Genomic DNA, 17,864 nt, shown 5'->3' on the forward strand with positions numbered 1-17,864 from the left:
TTGGTGAAGCGCAACCCGGTGAAATAGTTGTCAATTTTGGTGCACTAAGCATAGGGTGCTTGTATTAGTCCATACATCACTCACTTGAATCTTCACACATGTGATTCTCTATTGAAGGTATCAAATCCTTCTGGCTGCTCAACATGCACCTCTTTCTTAATCATACCATTGAGGAATGTTGTCTTCACATCCATTTGATGTATCTTACATCCCATCTGTGCTGACAGTGCTAGAATGGATCTGATTGAAGAGTACCTTGCTACTGGAGAAAATGTCTCATCATAATAAATTCCCTCCACCTGAGAGAACCCTCTGGCCACAAATAGAGCCTTGTGTTTCTCCACAATCCCATCGACTGCTTGCTTTACCTTGTAAAGCCATCTGGAACTCACCACTGAATTCTTTGTTGGTCTTGGGACCACTTCCCAAACATTGTTTCTGATAATGGAGTTATACTCCTCAACCATGGCATCAAACCATATTGGTTGTTGCACTGCTTCCTCGAATGAGGATGGCTCAACCTCTACATTGTTGCTCATCATAGCCATGTAGCCAGTGTACTGATCTGGTGACCTCCTTTTCCTGCGTTTTAGTGTGGGTGCTCCCACATTCTCTGTAGCATCATGCATCAATCTGTTAGCCTCTCTGGTGTGCTTCCTTCCATCTCCGGAAGTATCTGCATGAGTGGGCGCTTCCACTCTCTGTTCCTCTGCATGTGGTTGCTCCACATCATCCTGAGGTTCCTCCTTTGGAGCTAAAATCTCCTCATCTGCATGTAACTGAAGCTCCCTCTCAAGGGAACATCTCATGGCCTTCTCTTCATCGAACTTCGCATCTCTACGAACCATTTTCATCGTGTTGGATGGAAGGTACACCCAGGTGTATCAGTGTACCCCACAAATATGCCCAACTCAGTTGTTGGCTCTATCTTTTTCCATGCATCCTTGGTAACAAGATAGTAGAATGATGAACCAAATATTCTAAAGTGTGCCACATTTGGTTTCTGACGTGAAAAATATTCGTACGATGTACTCATCCCGAGAATTCGATGAGGGATTATGTTATGAAAATAAACAGTTGTGTGCATGCTTCAACCCAAAAGTGCAACAGTAGGCCCTGATCATGTAACATCGCCTGTGTAGCTCCCATAATACTTATGTTCTTCATTTTAGCCACCCCATTCTACTGTGGGTTATGAGCTTTTATTAACTCTCGTCGAATGCCTTCTAATGCACAAAAGTTCTTGAATTCATTCGACACATATTCTCCACCATTATCACTTCTGAGAGCTTTAACTTTCCTGTCAGTATCTTTCTCAACAAGTGCTTTAAATTCATAAAATTTAGCAAATGTCTCTTATATCTTCTGCGTGAAGAAAATCCAACACTTATGAGAAAAATCATCAATAAATATTACATAATACATGTTCTTGGTCGTGGATGCTGTTGAGAATGGTCCACACACATCTTAGTGAAATCTATCAAGCATCGCTTGCGCTCAACTAACTTTATCATGGAAGGAATCTTTGGCGTCCTTCCTTAATGTACACCCTTTGCATGTGTCTCTATACTCTAGTGTACCCTTGGGAAGTCATGTAGGAATTTGCTACATGATCTTCAAAGCTCTATGGCACAAGTGACCCAATCTTCTATGCCCCAACTCACGGATGTATCAACTCTACACCTTCTCTACTTTTATGCTCAAAGAAGCATATTCTTCTACATCCAATTTGTAGATGTTTTTCACCCGAACCCTAATCCGCTTCACCTTTCCTGAGGCTATGTTATGAAGGAAATCATTTCCCTTCCTAAATATCACATCGTATCCATGGTCCTCCAACATGGAAACTAAAACCAAATTCTTCTTCAAACCCAGAACATACATGACACCTTTTAATGTGAGAGGAGAACGAGACTCCCTCTAAAAGGTAACAGTATTGATGGGAGTCTCGATATGCTTCCCATCATTTCCCATATTGATGTGCAGCTGGAGGTCCTTCTCCTCTAAGTCACTGAAGAACTCTTTGTTACTTGTCATATGGAATGAGGCTCCACTATCCAGGTACCACACACTACCCATCAACGATGTCACCATGCAAGCGATGAGGGTGAAATCCAACTCAAATTGTGAAGCAAGAACTTCACCTACCACTCCTCATAAGGGATTCTTACCAACCTTCTTATGCAGACACTTTGTAGCATAGTGTCCCAGCTCATCACAGTGCAAACATTTAATATTCAACATGTCCTTCTTCTTGTCGCCTTGATTGGAATATGATTTGGAATGGGATGACTTCCCCTTCCCTTTATTCACCTTTCCAGCTAAGTCACAGTTCTCCTCATCATCTTGCTTGGATGAAGATCCATCTCTAGTGCTCTACTGAATCTCTTCTTGTACCAAATCGGACCAAAATCGCTCCCACTCTGGTAGCTTCTCCCTCCCTTTAATTGAGTCTTGGTAGATGTGCCTGCTCTTGGGAAGGCCTAGAATTGCTAGTCTCGCTAGATCATCTTCAGAAACTATAACAACGACACTTCCAAGCTCATCCTGACATTGGGTGAACTTGGTCAAGTACTTTGGTATTATGTCGCCCTTCTCCATCTTTATTTTTCTTAGCTTCCTTCAGTGCCAACTTCTTGTGGTCACTATGGTTTTGAAACAGGTCTGTCAAGGCCCTCCACATTGCAAATGGAGTTTCCTTACCATAAAGGTTCGAGACAATATGATCTCGAACTCATTCTAGGATAATCCTTCTCGCCTTTGCGTCACATTTTCTCCACTCTGCCAGATCCTGAGCATCAGTTGGCTTAGGAATATCTTTGTCTATGAATTCCTTAAGCCCATTGTCTTCCATCACTGCCTCCATCTCGTCCTTCCAAGCAATATAGTTCGAACTACCTTTAAGGGAATATTCGAGTCTCAATCCATAGAACGAAATCCTACTAGCTCTAAAGTATGATACTACAAATTCGATTTCTCCTACAAAAGACAAATTCATATTCTCCTCTTCTATAGCGATTTCAACTCTGATACCATGTAAAAGTTCCTTGTAGATTCAAACTGTAGAATGTAATATGCTAAAAAAATTGACTTGAATCTACTCTACTCATCAATAGAAACAATAAATGGTCAATGAAATCACGAAGCATAAAAGAGAAAGAATTCAATCACACAACATAATAATTTTCTGGGGAAATCCACCTCTAAAAACCCCTACTATCTGTTTATTGCATTAATCTAAAAATATGAGAAGATTACAATGCTTTGCTCAAATCCAAGCAACCTTTGCACTATCTCTATCTATTTCATTGCTTCCCAGACAAGCTCAAGCCAATACTTAGCCAATTATGCTTCCTGTCAAGCTCCTATTTCCTTGCGCAATTTCCTTGGGAATTAGCCCATATTTAATTGGGTAATTCCACAATTATGAATTTCACAATCCTCATAGGCCTTAATCTAATTGCATGCACCATATGTACAATTCAGATGATTATACAACTGACAGTACAATTCATATGATTATACAACTAACAGTGCATCCCATCTGCACAAGCTCACCATGGAATCCCAGTAATCTCCATGAGTGTGAGGTGAGGTGTCCCATGTAATCTAGTTAGAAATATAAATCTCCGACACCTAAAAGGGCATATCACCTATGCTAAAGTTTTGATAGAGATACCCATTACATTCTATGCTCGTGAAAAGGAGTGGTGAAATTTCTAACTTAACATTCCTTGAATCTCGTGTAATCATTCCATGTGTGATCTGTAATTGAAACTTGAAGGTGATATACAAATTGCAAGTGAAATTTTATATGTGTTTTGGGTAATGTATCAAGTTACTAAACACACAAACAAGTGATTTTTAAACACAATTAACAGCCAAAATAGAGACAAAATACCATATCAGAAACACATAACAATTAACATGATAAAGGAGTTCACCCCTCTCTTGTTCCAGCTTCCAATGTAGGGCTCAAATTTGTGTTTTCATGTCTTTACAGTACTCAAAATGAAAAACAAATATCTCCAATGGATCTAGAACTGTCAAAAACCCTCATCTGGGTTCTTTCTGCACCTCATTTGGCCAAAAATTGAGAAATTTATGCATGTTACAAGTTTTTCCCAATTCCATAGCAAACCTTTCTCCAATTTGACCCAAACCTAGATTGAGCGCCCCAAACTCGGAACTAGCGTGCAAAACTGGCTTACAATCTCGCCCGATAGGAAAAAATATCGGACAAATAAATTATCCACTAATGCCTAGTTTCTAAAAAACACGGTCATAGGGTGGCACGTGCCTAGTGGCTAGGGTTAATTGCCTGCCTCTGTTAGCCAACCCCCAACGAATTAGCGTGTAGTCTCATGCACCTGCGGAACCCAGGGCTAGTGTTATATTCCCGTTGTGAGTGTTACATTCCATACGCTCCTTTCTGCTGGTGGTGAGGTCGTTTGAGGCCACATATGGCCTGGGGTTAACCCCCTCTTCTCTCTGCGCTCCTGGTTGTATGAAGGGCCATATGACCCCAGGATGGTCCCCAAGGGTTGGCCCCTATACTTTACCCCGCAGATAACTCTGCTCCATTGCAACTGTTGTGTGTTGTGACATAGGGCTGGGGCTAAGACCTGGCCCATGCTCATGCCCCATGGTTATGTGGACTCAAGGACCAAAGTTGGGGCTTAGTCCCGACCCAATTCCAAACGGTGAATGCGCCAAACTTTAAATAGAAGCCACAACACCGTATGGTTAAGAAATATTGGTTGGCGTGTTGGTGGAGTCTCTTGATTCTTGGGCATAGGTCTTGAGTTTGATTCCCGTTGGGCCTGATTCAACCCAATTTTTTTTTTATATGCCAACAGGAGGCCACATGGAAGCTAGCCATTGGCCTACGTGGCTCTCCACCATTGGATCACTTCAACGAACCCATGGCCAATGAAAATCCACCATTCACAATCCAATAATAATAATACACTTCTCAATAAACCATTGGCCCAAATTGTACAGTCAAATACCCAGTCACCTACCTAGTCAACATATGGACTGCTGACTAGGTGTACCTGTAACCCAATTATAAAAAATTTAGTTGTTGGGAAATTCGATCAAAACATGATATCAGGAGCATATGATATCGATTTTGATTGAAATGAGTTGCGTTGGATTCATATCTCCTAGATATACACATTGATACAAGTTTCGATCATTTATGAACACTTTGAATTTTGAGCACTAAACTGATCTCTTGGATCACTCCTCCCCATTGGAATCTTTTGGACCTCCAAAATACTAATTTTAGTCAAAAAATAGATGAGAGTACAGTTCCCTTACCCTTCCAACCTCAATACATTTAGATTTTCTTGGATTTGTGCCTTTGATACCAACATGAACGTACTCCACATTCCCTCATTTTGAAGTTCTTGTCCTTTTGTCAAGGATAGTATCCTATTGCAATTATTCAAAAAATTATGGCGAGAAATCTTGTATTGAAGGAATCTAAACATGCTCTCCTTGATCATCAATCAAATAAGGCTCATATAATCTCAAATTCTCAACATTGACAACTGCATACATTTGCATATAAAGAGGCAAATCCAAACAGAAGGCATTGTTACCAATATTTTCTATAATCTTAAAAGGTCCATACCTTATTGGTTTCAGCTTTTTACCTTCTCTTTTAAGCCTCTCTTTGCTAATGTAAAGCCAAACTTCATCTCCAACTTGAAAATTGTGGTAAACACGATGCTTATCATGCCTTGTCTTATACGTGGCTTGACTCTTATTGGTTTTAGCTTTTTACCTTCTCCTTTAAGCCTCTCTTTGCTAATGTAAAGCCAAATTTCATCTCCAACTTGAAAATTGTGGTCAACACGATCCTTATCATGCTTTTTCTTGTGCTTGGCTTGACTCTTTTCCAACGGTTCTTGAACCATTTGATGCACCAATTAAACTTGCTCAATGAATCGCTTGGTCTTATCAATGTCACTATGACCATAAATAGAAACATCCTCCCCAAAGATAAAGTCTAAAGGAGATTTTGATAAGTAACCAAAGCATGCCTCAAATGGAGATGTTTGAGTCGATGAAGGCTTTTCCCAATTATAAGCATGTTGAATGTAGTGTAAGTGCTCATCCCAGAACTTAGGATGTTTCCCGCAATAACCACGAAGAATATGTACTACTGTTTTGTTTACCACTTTTATCTGACCATTGGTTTGTGATGGAATGTTGTACTCTTTTTCAAATTGGTGTCCATGAGTCCCCATAAGCTTGACCAAAAGTTCCCGACAAATCGAGAATCTCGATCAGAAATAATGGATTTGGGCAACCCAAAATGTACCCATACATGTTGAAAGAACATTTGTGCAGTTTGTTCAGTTGTAATCTTCTTCTTACAAGGCATCAAAATACACATCTTGTTGAAACGATCCACCACAACATAAAGATAATCTTGATTTTTTTTAGAGATAGGCATTCCTCCTACAAATTCCACAGAAACACTTTCCCAAGGACGGGAAAGAACTGGAAGTGGATTATACAATCCTAACTTTCTATTGCTAGGCTTACTTGTAGCACATAAATAACATCCTCTTACATATCATGACACACTTTCATTCATTCTAGGCCAATAACAATACCTTTGTAATTGTGCCACTGTCTTACCTACACCAAAATGGCCAGCAATAAGAGAAGTATGTGCTTCCCTTATGATGTTGACTCTTTCACCCTGTGGAATGCATAGCTTGCCAAGATGATACAAAAGTTAATCATGCAAATGGTAACAATTTCTCTACTTGGTTTCCTTGACACAAAGTTTCATATACATCTTTAAAGTCATCATCTAAAGCATAATGTTCAACATAGATCTCATGCATGATAGAATTATGCTTAAGAATAACTGAAGTAATAAAAATTGGTCTAGAAAGCATGTCAATAAGCTTGTTATAAATACCTTTCTTATACCTTATCACCAAGTGGGATTATTGTAAGAAACCCATCCATCTGAAGTGCCTCGCTTTCTCTAGATTAGTTTTTTATTGCAAGTATTGCAATGGTTGATGATCAGTGTGAATGATAGTTTCCTTTCCCATCAAATAGTGTTTCCACTTTTTCATGCTTTGCACCAATGCATACAGTTCCTTGTCATATGTTGGATAGTTAACTACTGCACCATTAAAAGTTTTAGAATGGTAACATATGGACTTACCATGTTGAATCAAGACTGCTCCCATGGCATATTCACTTGCATCTGTTTGTATCTTAAATGGATGTCTTGAATCAAGAAGTGCATCAAGACCGCTCCCATGGCATAGTCAAGGCATATAATGGAGTTGAAATTGAAGAAAAGTTAGAAATAAACTTTCTCCAATATTGGGTTGCTCCCAAAAATCTTCTAACCTTAGTTACATTATTAGGCGTGGGCCAATCTATAGTGACTTTGACCTTTGAGGGATATATCTTCAATTCACCCCCTCCAACAATATGACCCAAATAAACTAATGAGGTCTTTCCAAACTCACATTTAGACATCTTTAAAAACAAGTTTTCTTTCTTCAAGACATCTAAGACTTGTTTCACATGCCTGACATGTTCTTCACAAGATTTGTTGAATATCAATATGTCATTTAAGTAGACAATTACAAAATCATCAAGAAAAGGCATTAAGACATCATTCATAACTCGCATGAATGTTGCAAGAGCATTACAAAGCCCGAATGGCATAACCAACCATTCAAACAAACCTTTATTTTTTTTAAAAGTTGTCTTCCATGTGTCTCCTTCAGCAATCTTAATCTATTGATAACCACATCTCAATTCCAACTTAGTGAAATACACAACATCTTTCAATTGATCAAGAAAATCGTCATTTTGAGGAAGAGGGTAATGATTATTTACCATAATCTTGTTCAAGGCTCTGAAATCTAAACACATGTGCCTTGTACCATCTTTCTTTGGTACTAATACAATTGGTAACTGGCATGGCGATGTGCTTGGTCTTATGACCCCTTTGTCAAGCAACTCTTGGATTTGTCTTTTGATTTTTTCATTCTCCATGACTAACATCCTGTACATGCCAATGTTTGGAAGAGGACAATCTTGTTGCAATTGGATCTCATGTTGGATTCCTCTTTTAGGAGGCAATCCTTTGGGCTCCTAAAACATCTCATCATATGTGTTAACAACCTCATATAAATCAGATTTTAACTTTGCATCACATCCTTGGAAAGCTTCATTTTCAACATTCTCTTTGGGTTTGATCATCAAGAGTACAAATTTCTTACTAGCATTGACTAACCTCTTCATTTGTCTAGCATTCACAAGTGACAAATTCAACTTCTTTTTATGTTCTCTAACAATGTACTCAACTCCATTTTTAAACAAGTGATATTTGTTCTCATGGCAATGAAAGATGACTCTCCTATCATATAGATATGGGCTTCCCAAAACAATACCACAAATGTCAAGTGGAATGACATCAAGCTCTACCTCATCTATAAAGTTTGCAGTGATGGAAAATCTTAATTTACATCTTTTTGTCACATGCAATTTTGCATTATCACATATCCAACCTAAAGGATATGGTTTAGGATGAGGAGTTGTTTCCAAATTCAATTTCTTGACAGTGTCTTCAGAAATGAGGTTTTCTTGTGAACCACTATCAAGCAATGCAACTATCTCAGTATGTTTTGAAATGACTCTAATGTGGAAAAGTTATATTATTTATTTTTCATGTTGAGTTTCATTGAGGCTACTTGAAGAACTAGTACTGGCAATAGAGTCCTTACCTTTGAATCCCATGGCTGTGATCTTTATTTCATCTCGAGAGTCGGAAGATAAATCATGTTGTGTAGTTGCAGTAGTCTTTTGTTTTCCTCTGTTGTTAAAATTTTTGGGTCTCATTTCAAGATGAAGTTTCCAACTGTGGTCTTCATCATGGCCTTATTTTGAACAGTGTTTACATGTGAGTTTTTCTGCCTCTTTCTTGACTGAAGCATTCTTCTTTCCTTTTCTTTTGAATTTCCCCTTTCCTTTGTCTCCACTCTTAAATGGCTTTTTTCTACCCTCTTGAGGAAAATTCTTCCCTCTTGCTTCTAAATGAGTTGCATGTACACAAACTTCATCTAGTTTTGTGGGGTTAAACATGAGAATTGCGTGTCTCAAATAATTATGCAATCCTCCAATATATTTGAGTTAGAGTGTCTTGTGAGGATAAATCTATACCAAAAATCAAAGCTCTTTTTCTAAATTCTTGAGTATAGCTTTGCACATTTTGACCTTTAGCTTGCCTAAAGTTTTTCAAATCCATAGTAGATTTTTGCATGTATGCTAATGGATAAAATTTCCTTCTTTTACAACAATAAAATCATTCTAAGAGGATAAAACCTTGCCATTTTTCTTAATGTCCTCTTGAGTCTTGGCTTCCCACCAAATAAGTGTTGCACCTTCCAATCTAAAATAAGAAAGTTGAATTTTGGTCTCATCATCCTTGATTCTTTGTATCCTGCAATACACTTCAATTTGATGAACCCAATTATCCAATTCCTCGACATTTACCTCCCCATTGTACATAGGTAATTCAAATTTTATATCAAGATTAAGCAAAGGAGTTTTACCATGTCCCTTTGGAGAATTTGGAGGTGTTTATGAAATGGTAGAAGAAGTAGAATATGAGGATGAAGATGAGGATGAGGATGGAGGTGAAGGTGGTGGTTTGTCACCATTCCCTCCGTTCACTTTTGGAGGCTTGACTCATTTTCCTCCATCTCCTTTTGGAGGTTTTGAGATTTCTCCATACAACCTTGAAGTCCTCTCTTCATAAAGAACCTTTACCATTTCAGACATCTCAAATAAATCTTTTCTGAAAGTTCTTCCATCTTCATAGATCCCTTGAGGACCTCCTTCATGTGCCATGACTATTGAAGCTTGAGGTGTGTTTGTTATCCTTAAAACACTTTGAGATCTTGGCTCCACAAGTTCTCCTTCTCCTGTTTTAAGTTTCAACCTTGTAAGCATCAGAAAAACACTTGCAAACAAAATCAAACATTCACAATAACCTGATCCTCTGATACCAAAATGATCTGTAGTTGAAACGTGAAGGTGATATACAAATTGCAAGTGAAATTTTATATGTGTTTTGGGTAATGGATCAAGTTACTAAACACATAAACAAGTGATTTTTAAACACAATTAACAACCAAAACAGAGACAAAATACCATATCAGAAACACATAATAGTAAACATGATAAAGGAGTTCACCCCTTTCCTGGGCTACATCTCCTGGTCCAACTTCCAATGTAGGGCCTCTTTCATTAAGTGCTCAAATTTGTATTTTATGGCTTTGCAACACTCTGAATATAAAACAAATGTCTCCAATGGATTCAGAACTATCAAAAACCCCCATCTGTGTTTTTTCTTCACCTCATTTGGCCAAAAATTGAGAAAGTTATGCATGTTACAAGTTTTTCCCAAATTCCATAGTTAACTGTATCCTCCAATTCGACCCAAACCTGGCTTGAGCACCCCAAATCTGGAACCGGCATACAAACCTGGCCTACAATCTCGCTCAACAGACGAAATTATCAGAGAGTTAAATTATCCACTAATACCTAATTTCTAAAAAAACACAGTTATATAAGAAATCATTATTTTTTAATTCATGCAAAAATATATTAAAATAAATTTATAATTAGAAAAATAAATTTGAATAAGAAAACTTTACTTATTAATTTATGTATTTTTTTATTTTATTTTTTAAATCAAAATTTTTCTCATTAATCTTTTACCCCTCTCTCATATATATAAATAATTAAAAAATATTTTAAAATAGATTTATGTTAAGGGAATTAAATTTGAGTTTAAAAACTCTAATTAATTTGTTTAACTCACTTTCACATATATTGAATGATAAAGGAATTGAATTTCAGTTAGAACACTTTATATTTATATATATATATATATATATATATATATATATATATATATATATTAAATTCATTCTAAATATATTAGAATAGGAAAAAAAAAAAATTGAGTTATAAAATTCGATTTATTGATTAACATGAATATCAATAACATGAATTTATGTTATTAATTTTATTTGTAATGTATATTTAATATAAAAAATAAATTAGAATAAATAAATTTATGAGAGGGGAATTAAATTTAATAATGATTTTTTTGAAAAATAAATGGTATTAAATATCATAAAAATATTTAAGTAGATGTTTCATTATGAAAGGTAAAAGTAATTTTGAAATAATTATATCTAAAAGAGAATGTTATCAATATTTTGGATGGCAAGAGCGAGGGGTTATTTTCAGTGTCGATGGAACAATTGAATTTAGGTACAATTAGGATTAGGCAATTGCACAAATAATGCAACGAAGGCATATGGATTGTTGCAAGGCTCGTTCTGACTAAAGAAGCAAACATCGAAGATTTAGTGGTGTTGGAAGATTCATAGCTTGTTATCCATCACCTTGTTCGTGGATCTTTACCTATGGATTGCAAGTTGTGAAGCATTATTGATCGAAACAGGAATCTAAAACTAGCCTTCTCTATTATTAGCTTCTTTGATGTGTTGATAATGAATAATTATGCTAAAATTATCTCACCAGTAAAGGTGTAAACTTAGAGACAAGAGTCTTAACGAGAAATGGTGTTCCTTCCTTTGCAACTATTCCTTAACAATGACACTGTCATGCAGTGTAAATTTTGTTTGTATATACAAGTCTTTTGGAGAATCTACACCTACAAAGACCTTGTGTCCCTTAGGATAGTAAGGCAGCTAATAGATATTGAGAATAAAGACCATTGTGGGCTTACAGGTATAGTTGGCCTCCAAGAATTTTCATTGTATTCACCTATCGTACAAGTCATGATCGAAGCGTGGATTTTGAATTAGTACAATATTCTCATCATAATTTACAAAAAAAAATATCTCTATCATGTCAAACTCCCTTCACCCAACCTTCTTGAGGGTGAATTTTAGGCCCTTCGGCATCTATATAACAACCCCAATATCATTATTCTAAATGTAGATAAAGGCAATGTCTTGATTGTTATGAACACCTTTGATTATGAATCCAAGCTTCTTCATATTATTTCTTCTTTCTCTTATAAACCTCTCTGAAAGAATCCCCTTAACCAAATTATTAACCATGTGACCAAAGCTATCAATTCCTCCTCTTTAGATCCCATTATAAAAAAAGGATAACTCACTAAATTCCATTGGTGTTCCTATGTATTTCTTGGCAAATTATTATCCAAAAAGTTTCAGCAATTCATTGGCCGAATCCCTCCTTTTATAAAAGATTCTTCTAACTTTAATCTCAAAACCAAGGATTTACACCTTAATGATTAAGATCTATTGGTCAAAGTTTATGTTGTTTGCATTCTTATAAAATTCATGTCCTCAAGTCTCTTGACCTCATTTCCAAGTGCATTGAATCTAAAACCATGAACCTTATTAAAATTTGTCTTACCTTGACCTTGTTTAGATTTAATTCTAAACTATAGGATAAAATGGAGTGTGTTGCAATGGGATCTCCATTGTTCCTAGTAGTTGCTAACATCTTCAAGGATAATTTTAGCCCTTAATAGCTATAATATGAAACCAAAAAGTTAGTTTTGATATGTTGATGAAACCTTTGTCATCTAGGCCCATGGTCATTCTTCTCTTAACTCATCTCAGGATCATCTCAATAGTTTATCCCATAGCATCCAATTTATAGTGGAAATTGAACAAGACAATTCCCTTCCATTTATAGATTTTCTTGTTTCTCACCAACCTTATGGCTCCCTTTCCGATTAAGTTTATAAAAAAAAAAAAACCTCATAGACAAATGCCTCCATGCCAATTTCCATCACCGCCTTGCTAAAAAAAAATCCATCTTAAAACCATCATTGTGAGAGCTATTCAAATATTATCGACCCTTAACACCTAAAAAATGAATAATCCCATCTCACTAAAGCTTTCCAATTTAATGGTTATTACCTATCTCAAATTCACATAGCCTTCTAAGTTGTTCTCCATCCTAAACGTAAAAGCACCCATCAATATTCTCCTACACAACAACAAATATCTCTCCCTTACATTCACAGTATACTAATTGCTTATCCAAAATCATATATAAAAGATAAAAACCATATCCATGCCTAATAAAACCATCAAATAATTATTGACAACCATTAAGGACAAATCTAACCCATTTCTCTCTCAAGGTGTCTATAAAAGTTTTGAATCATGTGTCAAATCCTATATTGGTCAAATGGGAATTTCAATTCATACTCATCTTAAGGAGCATACCATTGGCATTGTTCATAAATGTCTTATGATGTCTACAATCATCGCACACTTTGACAATAAAAAACACATAATTTTCTTCTATTAAACCAAAATCCTTGTCTCTACTCCTCATTATTTTTGTCACATTATTTGAGAAGGCCTTGAAATAAATAATCCTCCTAAAAAATTTAATCGAGAGGATGGTTATAAGCTTATCCAATCATGGAGGCCTCTTATCCATCACCTTCATCAATAATTTACACCCTCATTTCTCTTTTCTCCAAGTAATGAAAGGTTTTGTTTTCTCAACGAATTTTATAATAAAATATATTGCATATAAGTATGAATGGAATGATTTTACATATTGAAATAATATTCAAAATAATATATTTTAACTTTATATTTTTTATTTTCTAAAACTAAATGTCAATGGCACCCTAAAAGGTAACCCTGACCTAGCAGGATTTTTAGAGGTCATTTAGGAAATCCTCTTTATATTTACTTTGGGCCCTTGGGACACAATAGAAACAATGCAGTTGAGCTAAAGGTGCTAACGGAAGGAATAAGGATCGCTTAAGCATAGGGGTGCACCAAATCCATGGAGGAAGGGGACTCATAGATAGACATATATATGATCCACAAAATTATTAATGACACTCCTTTGATTAAGGTTTCCCATAGTTGGAGACTCAAAAGCCTCCTAAATCAAGTCGTCACTCTTCTCATTAGAAAAAAAATAGCTAACAAGGTATCCAATAAAGGATGCTCATCTCAAGCCAATCTTATCTCCACCCCAACCATTCTCTCGCAAATTCTCCCCTCAAACAAGAGTGTTGGATGTTAGTCCAGTACGACTCCAACTCCTCAGATGGGGTGCTAGAGAAGAGAGAAGGGGGAGGCATGCTCCCACTATCCCACCAACCCACATGCTAGAAGGACATGGCGGCACACCCCCTTAAAAGAACATCACATGTCATATAGAGCACATAGGACAATATTAAGCTCCACCACTTAGTGATATGGTTCATTAATTTCTACAAGGTCTTATTATTGAAAAATGTAGCTAAGTTTGGTCTTCATAATTGTCATTATACTTGCGTAATTATATATTTTATGAAAAGGTAAAAGGAATTTTTTTTTTTTTTTCAAGCATGGGTTTCATGCTCAAAGTCAAATTATTATTTAGGTCAAGCATGTTCTTCATGCTTCTAGGGTTTTTCAAGTCAAAAGAAATTGTTTCATGAGTCAAATCAATATACTTGATGTTAAATTGTGAAACTACGCTCAAATTCTGCCTTGGATATCTCATATGATGAATATGATGATTTCATTGAATTCCTCTTTTTGAGAGGACCAAAATCGATGTAAAGATCGCCTCATTTGGACAAGCAGAAGTTGGAATTTGAATTTATGTACCCACACACGCACATTTGGTCTATTCGGCCTCAACATCAAATGGAAATCAAATGGTCACCCATGGAAGCCTATAAATACAAGTGACCTCAATCTCATTTGGACATCATCATCATCAAGGATCTTCTTCTTCTCTTCTTTCATTGATTGGTTCGCATAGGTCTAATGGAGGAAGCTCACACACAGTCTGAAATTACAGGTCTGAGGCCTGCACAAGTTTAGGGCTTTTGTTTTTCAATTGCACACTTGATACAGGGACGATTCGACCATAGTCACTTGCTTTCAGGGCTTAAGGGAGCAACTGGGAAGCCACAGTCACTCTCATGACAACTTGATGAGTGTGACTATGACTCTGAGCTAGGGTTTGACTCTTGACCACAGTTGATCGCAAATGACCGAAGGCTAAAAGGTTTATCTCTATTGTACAGTGATTCTGGAAGTTTGTTTCTGATTTGTATTGGGTAGATATTTGTTGGATGATTTTGTGTTGGGCTCATTGTACTCTCTGCTGAAAAATTTGATGACAATCTAATAAGAAGAATATTTGAAAGGGTTTTTCCACCTAGTGGGGTGTTTTCCCTAGCCTTTGACCAATCTGGTGTCTCCTATAATTGTGTTATTGTATCCTTTTTCATTTCATTTATTGTTCTATCTTTAATTATTGTTTATGGTTGGAAACATTGTTAATAATTGGAAGAATTGCTAGTTGAATAATTGAGTTGAGCTAAAGTAATTGAAAGAGCATAGAAAAATATGAAAAATTAACATGGTATTAGAGCTAAGGTGAAGGATAAGCCCAAAAGGAGACAAGCATTGAATCTATCATATTTGGAAAGTTGAAGGAGCTCATCTGGTCAAAGTCAATATGTCTTCCTCTACCTTCAAGGAGCATGAGAAGTTGGGTGACTCATCCAACTTTGTTGCATGGAAAGTTAGGTTGGAAATCATTGCTGATAGTGATGATGTGTTGGAGTACATTCAAGGAAAAGTTCCTGAGTCCCTGAGAGAATGCTTCCGATTCCACAAAAAACAAGTACAAGAAAGGTGAGTCCAAAACAAAGTGAATTATAGTTTATGGTATACGATATCATTTACTTGCATATGTTGGGAATTTGAGGAAGTCCAAAGACATGTATGATAACATAGTTGGCACATATGAAATCAACAAGTTAAATGAGATCATCTCTTTTAAGTATCAACTCAAAGACACCAAGATGAACAAGGGAGAATCCATGCAATCCTAAATCATGAGGATATATTGTCTTAGAGATTAATTGTAGAGAGTTAGAGAATTTGTGTGTGATAGGGAATTGGTAATTGTGACTCTTATAGATCTCCCTTCTATTTTGGAAACCTTCATTACTGTCATAAGCAACAACAATGTATTCTTGTCATTTGATTAGATTGTTGGAAATCTTACTCAAGAAGAATTAAGAATGATATCAAGGGGAAGGATTCAAAATCATGAAGAGGGAGAACTCGTTGCATATATCACTCATGATAAGAAGAAGAAGAATAAGAAAGAAAAAGGAGGTCCATCAGGCTCAAGAAAACCTCCTCCTCGACATTCAAATAGAAGGAAGGAATCATCGCATGTTGAATGCTACAATTGTCACAAAAGTGGCCACTATGCTAGAGATTTCCTCGAGAAGAACCATGGACCATGTTATAATGCTAGAAGAAACAACAACATGTACAATAATCAAAGAAGAAAATATGATTGAAGGAATGATCATGATAGAAGAGATGAAAGAATAAGAAGAGATGCTCCAAGCGACCATGAAGAAGATCATCATCCTCAAAAGAAGTCAATATTTTCCAGGTATGAAAGTAATGTTGCAAATCAATATGAATATATTCTTATTTTTTCCCTTACTAGTTCTTCTCGTCTGGATTCGTGGGATAGTTGGTTGGTTGATAGTGGGGCTACTCATCATTTATTTGGGTATAAGGAAGTTCTCTCTATTCTAGTAGAGAGGGAGACAAAGTTGAATATTATTCTTGGAGACAATACCACTCATCTCATGAAAGGCTTTGGGTCTGTTAAATTCAACTTGAATTCTGGGGAATCTATTTTATTGCATGATGTTATGTATGTGTCAGGATTAAAAAAGAATTTGGTATCTATATCTGCTTTGGAAGATAAAGGGATGAGGGTTGCCTTCATCAAGGGAAAAGTTCTTTCTTTGCATGTTGGTTCACCTATGGGAGATGCATTCACATTGGGATCAAGATATGAAGGAATTTATAGATTTACTGAAAGGAACCTTCTAACATTGTTTCATAATTTTAATCATCTAAACGAGTTATGGCGTCTAAGATTAGCTCATCTACATTATAATATTATTCCGAAATTGGATAAATTGGTCTCATGGATTCCAAAGGTTAAAGCTCAATATCATGGAGTGTGTCCAAGATGTGTCAGTGGGAAGAAGACAAGGGGACCATTCTCCTCCAATGAAAACAAAACAAATGACATCCTCCATCTCATTCATTCTGACTTGGGTGGTTCAATGCATGTACATTCTCTTGGTGGCCATCTATATTATATAACCTTCATTAATTACTTTTCAAGAAAGATGTGGATATATTATTTGAAGCACAAGGATGAATCCTTCGAAATGTTCAAGGATTTCAAAGCTTTGATCAAAAATCAAAAAGGTAAGAAAATCAAAATATTCAGGTCTAAAAATGGTGGATAGTAGACTTTGAATGAATTCATTGACTTTTGCAAGAAGGAAGGTATCAAGAAGGAAACGATTGTGTCTTATACTCCTGAAAAAAATGTAGTTGAAAGGAAGGAAAGGTTTATTGTATAAGTCGCTTGTGCCATGCTCCATGATCAAAAGTTGTTGAAGTTCCTTTGGGTAGAAACAACAAATGTTGCCATATATGTTCAAAATAGTATGCCTCATCAAGCATTAGATAACAAGACCCCCGAAGAAGTGTTCATAGGTGCCAATCCTGATGTTATCCATCTCCATATCTTTGCTTGTCTCGTATACTTTCATGTGCCGAATGAAAAAAGAAACAAGTTGGAAGCCACAGGAAGAAAAGGTACGTTTGTTGGATATTGTGAAAATTCCAAAGCATTTAGAATATATAGTCTTGGTAAAAGGAGGTTTGAAATTATAAGGGATGTTGCATTCGATGAAGATGTCGCCCTTA

This window comes from Pinus tabuliformis, chromosome 7, assembly GCF_031772625.1.
Source record: "Pinus tabuliformis cultivar Carrire ecotype Pingquan chromosome 7, CPIR1, whole genome shotgun sequence".
NCBI classification, from domain to species: domain Eukaryota; kingdom Viridiplantae; phylum Streptophyta; class Pinopsida; order Pinales; family Pinaceae; genus Pinus; species Pinus tabuliformis.